Below are 16,764 nucleotides of genomic sequence, written 5' to 3'. Positions count from 1 at the left end.
AAAAGAAATGGGTGGTGGGGCAGAGGAAACAATTCACTTTTATAGATAACAGGGAGGCCATCTGATTCTCAACCACTGATCAAAAGGCAAGCTCAGTCTCTGAAATCCATTCAATATAGTAGCAGCGAATGTCACATTTTATGAGGAGCTGAGACTGAGTTGCCTCTAAAAAATGGCATATGTACTTAATCTTACCCAGTTGACTGGGGGAATGTCTCAGATTGATAGGTGGTTTCCTTAATAATCCTCCTTACAAAAATATTTTTGGAATTTTATATGAGGTTAAAAAGCAAACAATTAGATTGTCATTTTGTCAATATCTCCTTATTTAAGGCAATTATCAGCTGACCAAAGTTCAAATTGTTTTGCTTGATGTTCATGGCCCCAAATAACTTGGGATCACCCTTTTGAGCCTTATGCAATGTAATTGTCCACTCTGTGCTCTCCATTCCAGCAAAACTGGACTACTCAATACTCCAAAATTGCATTCTTCTCCTTCTCCTTCTCCTCCTCCTCCTCCTCCTCCTCCTTCTTCTTCTTTTTCTTCTTCTTCTTCACTAGAATTTATATGATGATTTAAGATTAGCAAAACACTTTATAAATATTATCACCTTTCATCCTCACAATAATTCTGGGAGGTAAATATTATTTTTACCCCATTTTGTAGATGAGGAAACTGAGACAAGTAGAGGTTAAATGACTTGCCCAATGTCACACAGCTATTAAGTGACTGAGGTTGGATTTGAATTCAAGTCTTCCTGACTCCAGGTTCAATGTTCTATTCACTGCTCCCTGAAATGTCCTTACTCTTCTTCTTTACCTGTTGAATTCATTCTCATTCTTTAAAGTCCAACCACATCCCACAGATCTTACTTAGTACTTTTTCCACAGCTCCATCATGAATGACTTTTTTCAAAATATCCCAAAGCCTGAAAAGTTAGTTGCAGACTACATTTACAAAGTTAGTTACAGGTATGCAGAAGAGAAAATTTGATGGAAATGGTTCCACCAAGACTTTTTCTTCTTGCCTGTCTTCCATTCATTAATTAGGAACACCTAACAGATTTGAGGAGTCTTAAGGAAACCATGATTCCTCAGACTCACAAAGCCCTTTGTGGTTTATTGGAATGTAACCTGGATAACCCCAATGGATTTTCAAGGAAATATAAGCTCTTCTCAGGAACTGACAAGCATCAAAAGAGAATTTCTAATCCTAAGTCAAAGGAGATTTAGGAGCGAGGTATTGGCCCCATTCACAAAAGAAAGTTAGCTCAAAAACAGACTAAACTCTATAGATTTTAATTAGCTGATTGGATGACTTGTGTTGCAATAGAGTGTCCCCCCTCAGTAGAAGCTGGCAGGCCTCTCTCCTTATGTAAACTGAGCTGTAAGAGATGATGAATATAATGCAGAGAAAAGACTTACATGAACTGATGCAAAGTGAAGTAATCAGAAACATAATATACACAGTGACTATAATGATGTTAATGGAAAGAATAACAGCAAAACAATCCAATCCAAATACTATGAAATTATAATGACCAAACTTGGCTCTAAATAAGATATATGAGAAGGCATTCCCCTTATTTCTTTGTAGAGTTGGAGAACTATGGGTGTAGAGCACTGCATATAAGTAACATGAGACTTTTTTTTAATACGTTGGTTATTTTACTGAACTTTTTTTAACTCTTTTTTATTCTTTCTTATTAAAGGATAGCTTTCAGGGAGGGAGAAGGAGAAAGATATGTTCAGAAACATAGGTGACATAAAAATACAAGACGTAAATACAAATTTTATGAAAAGCATAGTTAACATTTACATAGCTCTTACTTTGTGCTATGTGCTGTGCCAAGTTCATTGCAATTACTATCTCATTTGATCTCACCATAACCCTGAGAGGTAGGTGCTATTATTATCCCCATTTTACAGTTCAGGAACCTGTGGCAAGCAGCAGTTATTAAGTGATTTGCCTACAGTCACAGTGCTAGTAAGTGTCTGAAAAAAATATAAACCTTGGATAAATGGAAAGATAGGTTGAAGCCAGAGTATTGAAGAGTTTCAATATTAGGCTAAAAAGTAAATTTTTTGAGCATTGGAATAAAATGATAAGAATTTTTAAGAATAATAGAAGTTGGAAAACCAGTTAGGAAGCTATTATATTAGTCCAAGAGAGAGGTGTGAATGGAAGTGGTGGCAGTATGAGTGAAAGGATGACCGCAACAGTAGATGGGAGACATGTTGTGAAAGATAATTGAATGAGCAATTCAAGACATTGATACTGTGCTAGGTGCTCAGGATAAAAATATGAAAAACAACAGAGATCCTCATGTATACAAATCATCATAATACATGTTAGAAAAAGTACGTGCATAGAAAATATAAAAAAGAATGACATAAATGTCTAAACAGAGAGCTCCAATTCATTTTAGAGTGTAAAAAACGCTGGAATACTCTAAACTTAGTTGAAGGAATCACATATTACCACTAAGAACCTAGAAATATACTGGAAGGAAGCAAATATTATCACCAGAACCATAGAAATCTAAATAAACAATAAGCACACAAACATACGTATGTATGTATGTATACATATATATTTACATATGTATTTGTGGACATATATACACAAACATACACACAGCAACTAGTGCCTCCATTTTGTGCTATATTTCTCTAAACATCTGGAATGTTCTATATCTTACTGAAGGATTCAGCTAAAACCTCTATAAATCTAGAAATTTAAATGGAAATGTATATAAGCCATCACTCCTACCCTGGTTTCTCTTTTCTCCCTTCCCAATCTTAGCTTTATAGTTAGCATTTCAACTTTACATTGTCTTCTGCTCTTGAATTCCCATTGAGTTACTCCCTTGCTCAAGGACTCCATAGTGGCTACTTAGTCCCCCTATGATAAAATATAAATATCTCTGTTTGTCATTTAAGTTTCTTCTCAACCTAGCTTCAGTCTAGCTGTTCAAATCAATTCATATCACATGCCCTCATGAACTCCACATTCCAGCCAGCTGACTGACTTATTTCCCCATACATGGAATGTATGGGGATGGAAAGTATAACCCTTCGTTGCCTCTACGTTGAAGAGTCTCTAGCTCACTTTAAGGCTCAGACAAATACCATTTCATCCAAGAAAACTTTCTTGATCTCCTAGTTGTTAACAAAACCAAAAATTACTTTTTCATTTTAAATTTACCTACTTATGTACCTGTTGTTCCCCCACCCCCAACTTGAATGTAAGCCCCTCAAGGGTAGAGAATGTTTGGGTTTTATCATTTAAAAAAAATTTCCAGTGCTGAGCACTATGCCCAGCACAAAATAGATGCTTAAATATTTTCTTAAATCATTTGAAAAGTAACCTATAAGTCTGAAATAGCAAACATGTTTTTGTCCTTTCCTGCATAGACTAAATCACTCAAGCTATTGTCTTTTTTCATTACATTTTTTATTAACATATATCTATTCACATTCCTCCCCACTCACCCTCCCCCACAGAAAATGGGAAAAAAAAGGGAAGGGAAGGAAAAACAAAGCATTTGTAACAAATCTGCACAGTCAAGCAAAGGAAATTCCTGCTTGCAAATATGCACTTCTCCTTCCACATCTTGAGTCTATCACTTCTAGGCAATTAGGAGCCTTTACAACTTCTTGAAATGGGGAATAGAATAGTAGAACAGTATTTTCTGAAGATCAATATGACAACATAATAAAGGATGACTTGGACAGGCAATTGGGAGGAAGAAAAGAGCCAAAGAACTGGACTCTCTCCTGGGGACAGGAAGACCATGGGTGGAGATGGCTCTGGGTGAGAGAAATGCTGAAAATGGACTAGGGAGGTAACCGGGGTGGGGGGGGGAGGTTGGGCGCCAAAAGCAAACGCCATATGCCCAATGATTATGTCTAGAACCATAGCAGAGTGATGGCCTTATCAAACTACTGGAGGACCAGGGTGCTGTAATCTTTCCATAAAGAGCATTAGTGTGGAAGACTTACTGCACAAGAAAGAATTCATGCTTTATTACAAGCTTATTTGTGCTCACATCAAACATTAGATTGCTGTTTGTTCTCTTGTGAAAAGAGAGGCTTTCTGTGCTGCTTTAACAGATATTTTCTTCAACTTACATTACTGGTATGACCCAGATATAAATATTATGGCAATAGCCCATGAAGTAGGAGTGTAATTTATACTAACTGAAAAGCACTGAGGGAAAAGCATCAAACCCAGTATCCTTCATACAAGTGTCAGGTTGCCATGGCAACAGGCTGAGTCACTAATGCAAAAAAGAAAAGTTGAACTATGACTAGTCTGACATTCTGTGACATTCTCTTATTTTAGTTTTAGCCCTAATGATGTCTTCAGTTGGAATGACAGAAATGAGAAGCCATGACCTCTTTATTAAACCTGCAGCAGTCTCAACATGCTCTGTCTCTAGCTTAATGAATTTGAATTTCTGTGTGCAAATTCAGAGTCAGAGACAAGCAGGCATTTGAGGAATTTTTCTGATTCGCATTAGACTTGTTGATGCCAATGTTCCTTTAATATGGTGCCTCCTGTTCTAAATTAGGAGAGCTATTCAGCAGACGGGCACTGAGAAAGCAAAACAGAAAAAGAAGAAAGGAATGGAAAGAAATAACAAAGTTCAGATAACTCCTTAATGAAGAAATAGAAATGGTTGCAAATAGTAATCCAACCATTGTTTTTAACGGCTGGATGACTGCAGTGAATATTGGCATAGATAGAGAGGGTCCTCTGCAAAATGTGGTCTTCATTATCCAGAGTTACTTGTCACCTGCGCATTAGCCATGCATGGCCCTTTTCTTTTTCTTAAAAAAAAAATGCTATTAATAGCCTTTGCTTCAAATGAGTAGCATATTGTGTCAGTTAATTAATAACAATTGAAGAAACAATCTGAGTAAAAGCAATTTTAGTCATTTCATCTTTTGCTTGCCACAATATATAAAGCATTTTGCAAACTTTGTAGTGCTATATAAATGAGAACTATCATCATTATTACTGCTGCTTTTACATCACCTTCTTTCACCAATATATCCCTCCACCCTGCCCTAACCAGGAAGCCATCTCTTATTTAAAAAGGACAAAAATAGAAAGATTAAAAAGCAGTTTGAAACACTAACAAATCTGAAAGTACATGTAGTGTTACAAATCCATAGTCTATCACTTCTGACAAAAATGCCAAGCTTGCTCATCATAGTTATAAAGCTTTTACTTTTTTGTTGTTCTCTCCATTTACATTGCTGTAGTTACTATAGATGTTGTTTTCCTGGTTCTGCTTTTTTCACTTTGGATTAGTTCATATGTTTTCCCATGCTTCTCTGTATTTTTCATATTGTTTCCTATAGATCTGTGGTATTACATTAAATCCATATGCCACAATTTGTTTGGCCATTCCTTAATCATTGGGAATCTACTTTATTTCCAGTTCTTTGCCACTATAAAAAGTGCTGTTATAAATATATATATATATATATATGTATACACACATATATACATATATGCATACATACATACATACATACATATATATCTATATATGTATATCTATCTATCTATCTATATCTATCTATCTATAGATAGATAGATAGATAGATATAGATAGATAGATAGATAGATAGATAGATAGATAGATAGATAGATAGATATGGAACTTTTCTTTCAATGTTCAACCTCATAGGTATATACACCTAGCAGTAGGGTCTCTGGGTTGGGAGGTAGGGACATTTTACATGCTTTCTTAGAATTAGTCCCAAATTCCATTCCAAATAATTAAGCCAATTCACAGCTCCAGCAACAATAGATTCATGGATTGGTCTTTCCACAACCACCTGGGGCAGTTTTCAAATAAAGTAGAAGACATGACCCTAGCCTTTAATGTACTTAAACTATGAGCTCAGATGAGGAGAATTTACGAGTAGAAAGGCATTAAAAAGAACATATAATAAAACATAAAAATACATATGTAATTAATTAAAACCATGCCGAGCATAGATATTAAGATCCAGTTGACAATTGTAAATTTGCAAGTGGGACTGGTACAAGTGACAGTGTTCCATTTTTATACACCCAACTCGAGTGGTTGGCAAATCTTTCAGGACAACTATCAACTTTTTCAAATAGGGCTTAACTGCTAGGATGGCAGTGTATGTCAAGACAATGGGAAGAAATAAGCATGAACAAAATTATTAAAATAGAATTGATCAATAGCAAGTGGGTATTCTTTTGGTAATTAATGAAGCAATGTATGGGAAGTTTTCTTCATTGGACTATCACTCAGAAAATTATAATTGATGAAACTTAGATTTTTGTTTGACTTTGTTGAGTAGTAGAGAAGAGGGTAGAGCTTAAATGAGAGATAAATTATGGGCCACTGTCAGAGATAAGATGGAAAATGGAAAAATGGGGGGAAAAAGATGTTTGATTTCTCAGAGGAAACCTGCCATATTTATGGCAGAGATGGATCTGGCACAGAGGAAGATATGGGTCATTTTAGTCAACATGTCTACTACTATTATGATGCCTTGACCTTTTAGAAGCCCTTAGATATCTTACTGTCAATTGACCTTCTACCTGTTTGGAACTGGGGATATAATCATTTGCTTCTCCTTCATTTTGTGGAAAAGGGGCCTAAAGAATTATGCAAATGAATTAAGAAAGAAATTTTCAGTTTTTATAGGGCAATATTCCCATGATTCAGAACTGACTCATTATTACCTGAAGTCTCTAGGGAGACCAGCTGGAAATTAAGAACATGTTGTTTTATTTTATTTTTAAATTAATAAAAAGTCTATTTTTTCTCCCTCTGACCTTCCCTAACCCCTTGAAAATTAAGAATAAAAACAAAATCCTTGTAACAAATATGCATAATCAAGGAAAATGAATTCCTACATTGGCCAGGTCCAAAAACTATGTCCCATTTCTGTACCCTGAGCCTAGAATCTCTCTGTCAGAAAGTGGGTAGTATGCTTGATTATTAGTCCTTGCAGAGATGGTAGTTGAGTTGATCAGTCTACTTAAGTCTTTCAAATTTGTTTATCTACACAATGTGGTTTTTTATATAAATTGTTCTCCTAGTTATGTTCGATCTTTTCTGTGTCAGTTCATATAAGTCTTTCCAGCTTTCTCTGAAACAACCTCTTTCAATCATTTCTCATAGCCCAATAGTATTCCATTATATTCATGTACCATAATTTTTCAGCTTTTAACCAATCGGTGGTCATCTCTTTAGTTTCCATGTCTTTATAACCACAAGAAGAGCTGCTACTGCTCTGTTCTAGGAATAAAGAATTAGAAATTTAGGAGATGTCCATTAACTGGGGAATGACTGAACAAGTTGTGGTATGTGATTATGATATGCGGTACATTATTATTATGAATACTATTGTACTATAAGAAATGATGAGCAGGATGCACTCAGAAAAACCTGGAAAGACTTAGAGAAGCTGATGCAAAGTGAAATGTACTGTGTATGAAGTAACAGCAATATTGTAAGATAATCAGCTGTGAATGACTTAGCTACTCTCAGCAATACAATGATCCAAGACAACTCTGAAGGACTTAGGAAAAATGCTATGCATCCCCAGAGAAAGAACTGATGGTGCCTGAATACAGATTGAAACACAGGTTTTTTTTAACTTTATTTTTCTTGAGGTTTTTTTTGTCTATGTTTTCTTTCACAGCATGACTATTGTGGATACATTTTGCATGACTAAACATGTATAACTTGTATTTAATTGCTTGTCTTCTCAACAAGGTGGGGAGGAAGGGAGAGACTTTGGAACTCAAAAGATTTTAAAAAAACAAATGTAAAAAAAATTACATGTAACTGGGGAAAAATAAAATACTGAATAAATACAAAAACTTTTTTTAAAAGGAGGTGCTAAAAATATACTGGTACATGTAGGTCCTTTTCTTCATTCTTTGATCTCTTTGAAGAAATCAGGTACATTTTAAAGAGTTGGCTTTCCCTATATAGCTGCTGCTTCCAAAGTTTGTCTGTCCATCTCTCTTTTTTTCCTGTTCGTGTGTGTGTGTGTGTGTGTGTGTGTGTGTGTGTGTGTGTGTCTTTAGTTAGTCCCCAAGAGAGTCTGGCACCCACGTATTGTCTCAATAACAGCATGAAGAATATGACGAATGCCTCTCCAGAACCCGTGCCAATCCTGCTCCTTACTCAGGCACACAGCTTTCTTTTCAAAAGCGCTCTTGCCACCAACTAAGAAAGTTATGTGCAAAATGCCCCAGGCTTGGCTAGAAACCTGGGCTACCCTAACAAAAGACTCAAGCCAGCCTGCAAAGAAGGCCAAGGCCATAGAGGATCACAGTTGTGACAGACTACATCTATATTAATTCAGCCTTAGGTAGTGTTAACTTTTTTGACAGTGGTGTCACGCTACGGATTTATATTGAGCAAGCCACTAGCCTTGTCAGCCCTCATATCTTTTTCCCACAATTTGTTGTCTAGTTATACCTCTCCTGCCCTAAACTTGTGCAGTTGATTTTTTCGAAGGTAAGTATAGGACTTTATCATTATCAACATAATTTTATTATATTATGGCCAATCGTTCAATTCAAGAAGAGTTTACTAAAAGCCTATTACAGGTAATACATTACAGTAGGGTCTGGGGATATAAAGACAAAATGAAAAACAGTTTCTTCCCTCAAGGAGCTTAAACTTGGGGGGAGTAGGGAAGAAGGAAATCACATTTACAGAGATACATGAGTACTTTGAAGAGAGGAGCCCTGGTAACTAATGGGACCCAGAAAGATTTCCCTTAGTAGGTGGTATCTGAGATGAATATTGAAGACAGCTAAGGATTCTACTAGATGGAGGTTTAGCAAGAGGACATTGCAGGCATGGAGGACAGAGTCCAGATTTCCCAGTTCCAAATCTCCATCTTTGTAAAGGCATGTAGGTGAGAGATTGAATGGTAATTTCAGAGATCCTGTTAGTCTGTAATGTAAAACACGGGAGGTGGAAAGATGGGTTTTGGATCTTCTCTCTGATCCACCAGATCAAGTATTCTTTCTAGCTCTGTGTGCCTCTTGCAAGTATGCCTCCTTTCTCTTTCAGATTCCCTGTCCTGGATGTGAGGGTTTATTTTCAGCCTCAAGAGCTGATTATTCTCTATAAAATGAGGAGATTGGGTTAGATGGCCTCTTAGATCCCTTACGGGTCTAGATCTGTGATCCTATCTGTTCCCTAACATAAAGGCAAATACTCTCTAAACATTTGGTTGTAAGTTGCCCAGCACACTAGACAATTCAAGACATCTCATACATAAACTTTCATATCCTAGCAAGATTTGTTGATGAATGTTGAGTCTCTGGTAAAAAAAAAAAAAACAACCAAAAACCCAATAACTAAAAGCCCAGCTACCTACCATGGTCCTCTGGTTCAGTGATAGAAGGAAGATATGTTGTCATCCAGAGCTATGAAACATATCCAGTCACCAGCAGCTATTCAAGCGTAAGTGTTCACAGATTCAGTATATGGGATGACAACAGCTGAAGAGGTCCCCAGATCAAGAGATCTAGAAGTGGGCTATGAGCTTTTTAAGAAGGAAGTGGGATATCAATCAGTATATATGATTGATTTCTGATCTCTGACAACACAAGGAAGAGGATGCCAAGGAAAGCCACCATGGCAAAAACAAGAACCATGGAAAGTACTAGAGGATAGCAGGGTGCAGGTGCCAAGTAGGAGGAAAGGTTATATCTAGAGCAAAGCCTAGGAGAGTAAGGGAGGCAAACAACTCTGTAAAAACAAGCTAAATACAGCATAAAATGGAAATAATCAGCAGAAGGAAGGTGCTTGAACCTATTCTCTCTGCTCATACCACCACTACTCCCGTTCAGGTCCTAACTCAGGTCCTAACCCCAGTTCATGCCTCTAATAGCTTGTCTTAATATCTCTTAGACTTCTGTAATATCCTTTTTATAAGCCTCTTTGAATTCAATTACTCTCTTCTCTAATCCATCTACTCCATGACTGGCAAATTGATATTCCTAAGTACAGATCTGGGGTAGCTAGGTGGCACAGTAGATAGAGTGCTGATCCTGGAGTCAGAAAGGCTCATCCTCATGAGTTCAAATTCAGCCTCAGACACTTACTAGCTGCTTGACCTTGGACAAGTCACTTAACCCTCTCTGCCTCAGTTCCTCATCTGTAAAATGAGCTGGAGAAAGAAATGGCAAACCACTCCACTACCCTTGCCAAGAAAACCCCAAACAGAGTCACAAAGAGTCAGACAAGACTGAAAATGACTGAACCCTGAGAAAGTATAGATCAGACCATGTCACTCTCCTCAAGAAACTTCAGTGCCTCCCCACTGGTCTTACAATAAAACACAAACATTTAAAGCCCCTCACAGTCTTGCTCCAGCCTACCCCCCTCATGGGGCTCTTTGGCTCCAGTCAAACTGGCATACTTGCTATTCCTTGTACACAATATCCCACCTCCTACTTCCTGGACTTTGCATAGGCTATCTGTCATGCCTAGAATGCACTCCCTCCTTCAGCTCTGCTCCTTGGAACCCTAGCTCTCTACAAGGCTCAGTTTAAAAAGGCCTTTCCTTATCAGTACCAACACCACTCTCAAATCACTGTATACTTATTTTGTGTCTATCCTGTGTTTATGATCATGGGTGTGTGTGTGTGTGTGTGTGTGTGTGTGTGTGTGTGTGTGTGTGTGTGTGTGTGCATGCAAGCTCTTTAGGGACAGACAGGTACTAGATCACTTTTGTATCGGTATGTGCAGCCCTAGCACAGTGCTAGGCACATAGTAGGCATTTAATAAATTTTTGTTCAGGATGATGATGATGACAATATATGGTTCTCATCTGCTGCCATTCAAAATCCTGTTGGTGCTGTGAATTGTCAGGCAGACTGTGCTTCAGAATCTAAGTGGAATAGAGTCAGAATAAACCATGCAGAAGAATGGCAACCCTGTGGGAATCCTTATGGAAACCAGATAGGCTGTGTGTTGGAAATAAGCAGAGGAATGGCCTCTGCCATTTTGCATGAGCCCAAAATAGAAAAAGACAACGGGGTGGAAAAAATCCAGAGCAGTCTTCTCCAACTGATGCTTTCCTGAATACCACTGATTCTGTGAGTATAAATACCATGACTTCAACCTCTTCAGCTGTTGCTGGTGAACATTTTTGGATAATGAACTAAAGGAACTCCTCCAGGATTTTTAGGTGCCAAAAGAATGGGAAGCAACTTCAATTTTTAGAGCACTCTATTGCTAGAATAGACATTCAGTAAGCATGACTAAGCTTCTTATCTTTGGAGAAAAAGGCAATTTTAGAATGAGCTACCCCAAAATGCTGTACCCATCAAAAATACAATGTGCTATCAGCCCCCAGAAACTTCAAAGTCTGACCTCTAAGGCTTTGTGCCTTCCCCTGGGGAGGAGAGAAAGAAATCTCAGAAGATATCAATTAGGGATCCAGCCTTTGCTGATCCTGGGCCAAGAATTCTCCGCATCAGTCAGTCACTCCCTAGTGATACAAAGTAAGTACAGGCCTAGGGCAGCTCAGAGGCACAGCCAGGTACCCAAGACACCTCTGAAAAAAAACATACACAGTATAAGGAATCACTTTATTAGATACAAAAAGAAGAAAACACTCAGGAACATCTGAAACTGGTGGCCATGCTATTCTGCTGTGATAATGTCCTTCCTACCTAATTTTCTCTTTTCTTCATGCACCATATGGTTCTTCAAACACAGGGTAACAAGGAATCTCTAGAGAAATTAAGGAAGATTTATGTAATGGGGAGGATATTCATTGCTCATGATTGGATCATTCTAAAGGAAAAGAAGATAATACCACCCAAATTAATTTACATATTGGGTGCTATATCAAACAAATTATGAAGGAGATATTTTCTAGAGCTAGATATAAAATTTATTTGAAAGAATAGGTCTAGAATCTCAAGGGAAATCATGAAGAAGTATAAATGAAGAGAGTAGAGTACTACTAGATTTCAAACTATATTATAAAACAGTAGTCATAAAAGCTAATTGGTACAAAACAGGAAAGTGGATCAGTGAAAAAGACTAGATAAGCAAGAAGCAGAAACAAACTTGGGTTTTGATAAGACCAAAACCAAAATCACTGAGGGAAGCACTCCCTTTTTTTGCTACTGAGAAAACTGGAAAGCAATTTGGCAGAAATTAGATGTAGACTAACATTTTACAACATAAAGCACAATAATCTCAAAATGGATGCGTTGTATAGTTATACAAAGTCACACCATCAAAAATTAGAGTGACACCATGTTACTTTCAAAACTATGATAAAAGATAAAGCCAATGATTTTGACTACATAAAAAAAATTTAAACTTTTTCATTAAAATCAATGAAGATAGAATTAGAAGAGGAAATGGCAGAGTAGGGAAAATATTTGTATCAATTGTCATTAATAAAAGTCTGATATCCAAAATACATAAGTAATTATCACAAATGTATGGCACCACAATCTATTTCCCACTAGATAAGTGGTCAAAGGATATGAACAAACAGTTTTCAAGAGAATTACAAACTATAAATTACTACATGAAAAAATTTCCAAATCCCTAATAGAGAAACGCAAATTGAAACAACTGTGGGATTCCATCTCACACCATGCAAACTGGCAGAGACGGCTAAAAAATATCAATAATCAGTGGTGGAGAGACTGTGGGAAGACTAGTAACATTAATACACAATTGGCCAAGCTATGAATTGATCTAACCATTCTGGATATCAATTTGGAATTGTGTACAGAAAGTAACTAAACCTAAGGAAGTTAAAGATAGAAATGGAAATCCTACATGTAGCAAAATACTGATAACAGCATTCTTTGTGAGAACAAAAATCTGAAAATTAAGTAGATGTCCATTGGTTGGAAGATGGCTGAAACAAACTGTGATATGTGAATGAAATGGAGCATTATTATAAGAATGAATGAACATGAAGAATTTAGAGAAGCATAGGGAAATTTTTATGAACTGATACAGAACCAAATAAACAGAATGAAAAGAACAATACACACAATGACTACAAAAATACAAATGAAAAGATTGCTAGAAAGAAGTTGAACTATTAGTAACTGAGAAAACAGTGAAGGAGCCCTGAGAAAAGAAATGAACTGTACCTCTCTCTTTAAGGCAAAGGAGGGGGGGACGAGTAGGACAAAATGTTGTATGCATTGCCAAACCAGATTTCTGTCATCAGATGTTTTTATTTATTTGTTTTTCCATATCACAGGGGAGGGCTCAGTCTGGAGGACAGAAAGTTGGAATGAAGACAAAAAAAAGTTTTACTGTTGTTGTTTTTAAAAAATATATTATAGGACTAGGAGGACCATTCTCTAGATACCCATTGTTGAAATTCTGTTTAATTTTTGTTTACATGTCCTCACTAAAGGCAGCCCTGCTATTCTAGAAAAGGCTATGCATTCTTTATGGGCTATTGACTGCCTTCCCAAATCTGTAGCCTACTTACACTGCTTTCCCCACTGTTCTTTCTTTTTTTAACATTGCTTTTAAATACATGAAAGCTTATTTTTAACATTCTTTTCTTTTTAAATTATGAATTCCAAATTGTCTCCCTCCTTCCTACCCCTTTCCTGCCTACTGAGAAGGTGAGCAAAATGACATTAATTATACATGTGAAATCATGAAATATGTATCTCTGTATTATCTATATTGAGGGAAGAAAGCAAAAAATAAAAATAAAGCAAGAAAATTATACTTCAATTTGTGCTCAGAGTATATCATTTCTCTCTCTGGAGGTGGGTAGGATTTTTTTTTTATCATGAGTCCTTTGGAATTGTCTTGGAACACTTTATTGATCATAGTAGCCAAGTCTTTCACTGTTGATCACCATTACAACATTGCTATTACTGGGCACAAATGATCTCCCAGTTTTGCTCACTTCACTCTGCATCAGTTCACAGAGGTCCTGCCATGATTTTCCGAAATCACCTCCCTCATCATTTCTGATAACACAATGCTCCATCACAACCATATGCCACAACTTATTCAGCATTGCAATTGATGAGCATCCCCTCAATTTCCCAATTTTTTGCCAACACAAAAAGGGCTACTATAAATATTTTTGTACATATAGGTCCTTTTCCTTTTTCTTTGACCTCTTTGGGGTCAAGTAGTGATATTGCTGGATCAAAGGGTATGCACAATTGTATAGCCTTTTGGGCATAATTCCAAATTGTTCTCCAGAATGGTTGGGCCAGTTCACAACTCCACCAACAGTTCATTAGTGTACCTGTTTTCCCTCACCTCCTCCAGCATCTGTCATTTCTGATAGGTGTGAGGTGGTACCTCAGAGTTGTTTTAATTTGTATTTCTCTAATCAATAGTGATTTAGAGCATTTTTAAATATGACTATAGATAGCTTTAATTTCTTCTTCTGAAAACTGCCTGTTCATATCCTTTGACCATTTCTCAATTAGGAATCTCTTTTTTATATATATAAATTTGACTCAGTTCCTAATATATTTGAGAAAACTATTTTCCCACATTGTTGTCTTCTTCTGAATTTATATCGTGGTCTTCCCTGCCACTGTAGTAGCTTTTTATGATCAAGTTCTTTTTTTGCTGCTGTTTTATCATTTTTCAGCCTATTTCTGCACCTTGTTAAAGTTGGGCTCTGCTTAGCTGGATTGGGTATGTACTATCCCAAGCTTCAACTTTTTTTGTGCTTCTGTTTTCAGACCTAGTTCTAGGGGTCTGCAAGTTTTGGGTACTTCCAAGATGGTATGATCCAGGGAGAGGTATCTGCTATCCTGGTCGTTGCTCTGGTCTTTACCCGGGAAGGGTCTTTGTTCTCCAGCAGTAACAAATGCTCGTGCTCCTCTTGTCCCTGGAACTATGAGCTGGTTCCCTACTTTTTTGCAGCCACAAGTACTAGCACTCCTTTCTGCTTTGTAACTACAACCAGGGCCCTTCATCCCTTATGACTGACCATAAGCCGTCATCGTCACCCTGGAACTATGAAACAGAACTGTATATGGGCAATAGAGTTGCCAGCAAAGAGTTCCCTGTAATCTCTTTTTGACCAGTCATTTGACCCTCTTACCACCTCTGGGCTGAGAGCTCCCAGAGCTGCTGCTGCTGCTCTCACAACTGCCTACCCAAAGCCTTTGCTTGCTGCTTCAGGCCTGCCCCGATCCCAGTGTCACAGATCTCTTCTGCTGGCCTCCTAATTTGCCTTAGAATGGGAAAATGTCTCACTCTGACCTTTTGTTAGCTTTGCTGCTCCAAAATTTGATTTGAGGAGCTATTTTAAAGTGGTTTGAAGGGGAATATTAGGAGACTTCAGCTGGATCACTACCTGTACTCTGCTATCTTGCTAACAACCCCCTTTCCCTACCTTTCTGCAAAGAAGAAACTTTAGAGAATGTTATATTATCATAGATTTTTGAGCTTGAAAGTACCTTAGAGGCCATGAGGAGAACTAAAAAATGTGACCTGTCCAAAGACACATAGGAAAGAAGTGGCAGAACTAGAATTTGAATGCAGGTCTTTTTACTCCAAATCCATTGCATATAATATCAATGAGAAAACAATACTTCAGGGAAGATACAAAGACACCAGAGTGAAGCCAGCAAATTAAGAGTAATTACAACTTTAAAAATACACCAAACCAAATTCTGAGGCCAGAAGCCAGTGAAAATTCACAGTGAGTATTTTTCCCAGCCCCAGGCTGCTTAGAAAGACAAAAAGAGGGGTCTGCAGCCACTGGGGTGGGGGGAATGCAGTATGAAAGAATCGGGTCTGGGTTGTACCACAGGCTAGGGGCTATGGAGCAGAGACTAAACACCTAATCAGAAAGAGATCCTAGGGGTCCCCTGTACTAGCACTGAGTGTAGAATGAAGTGCCATTTGGCAGCTCTGTCATCCATTACCCTGTTCTGCGTCAGAGAGGAGCAGTTATGGTCATGAGGGAACAGGGGCCTTGTGTGTGTGAGGAGCAGAATGCAGGCCAGGAGGGTAGTTACCAGACCTTTTCTGGGATTACACCACACTGGAAGCATCAAAAACCTATAGGCTCCCAGAATAAGTCTTGAAAGCAAGCAGAAGTACATAAATGACAAAAGATCAGGAAAGACATCTCACCCACCCACAGAGGTAAGCCCTTCATCCCTTATGACTGACCATAAGCTGTCATCTTCACCCTGGAACTATGAAACCCAACTCTAACAAAGCCCAAAGTCAAGAAATAGGCTGGGAAAATGAACAACAATAACAACAACAACAACAAAAAAAACCCTGACCATAAAAGTCGGTGACAGGGAAACTCAAAACAAACTCAAAAGACAATGCCATAAAAACATCAAGAAGCAAAGCCTAAAAGAAAAGTGTGGATTGAACACAAGCCCAACAAGAATTCCTGGAAGAACTAAAGAACAAAAAATTATTTTAAAAATCAAGTAAGAATAGTAGAAGAAAAGCTAAGAAAGGAAATAAGAGCTATGCAAGAAAGTTATGAAAAGAGAATTAACAGCTTGGTAAAAGTAGTACAAAAAGTACTAAAGGAAATAACTCCTTAAAAGTTAGAATTGGTCAAATATAAGCTAATGACTCTACAAAACATCAAGGAAGAAATACTTCAGAGAACAAGCAGCCATCCTCATCCCTTTAGTAGTTGAGCATAAATGTATAAAGCAAAAATCTTAGAAGCCCTGGGACAATTTCTGCTACTTAAAGCTCCTTCTTATGGGGATCT

The sequence above is a fragment of the Phascolarctos cinereus genome, unplaced genomic scaffold (genome assembly GCF_003287225.1).
Source record: "Phascolarctos cinereus isolate Bilbo 61053 unplaced genomic scaffold, phaCin_HiC Scaffold_4;HRSCAF=312, whole genome shotgun sequence".
Taxonomy (NCBI): Eukaryota; Metazoa; Chordata; class Mammalia; order Diprotodontia; family Phascolarctidae; genus Phascolarctos; species Phascolarctos cinereus.
Note: the sequence above shows the minus strand (reverse complement) of the source record.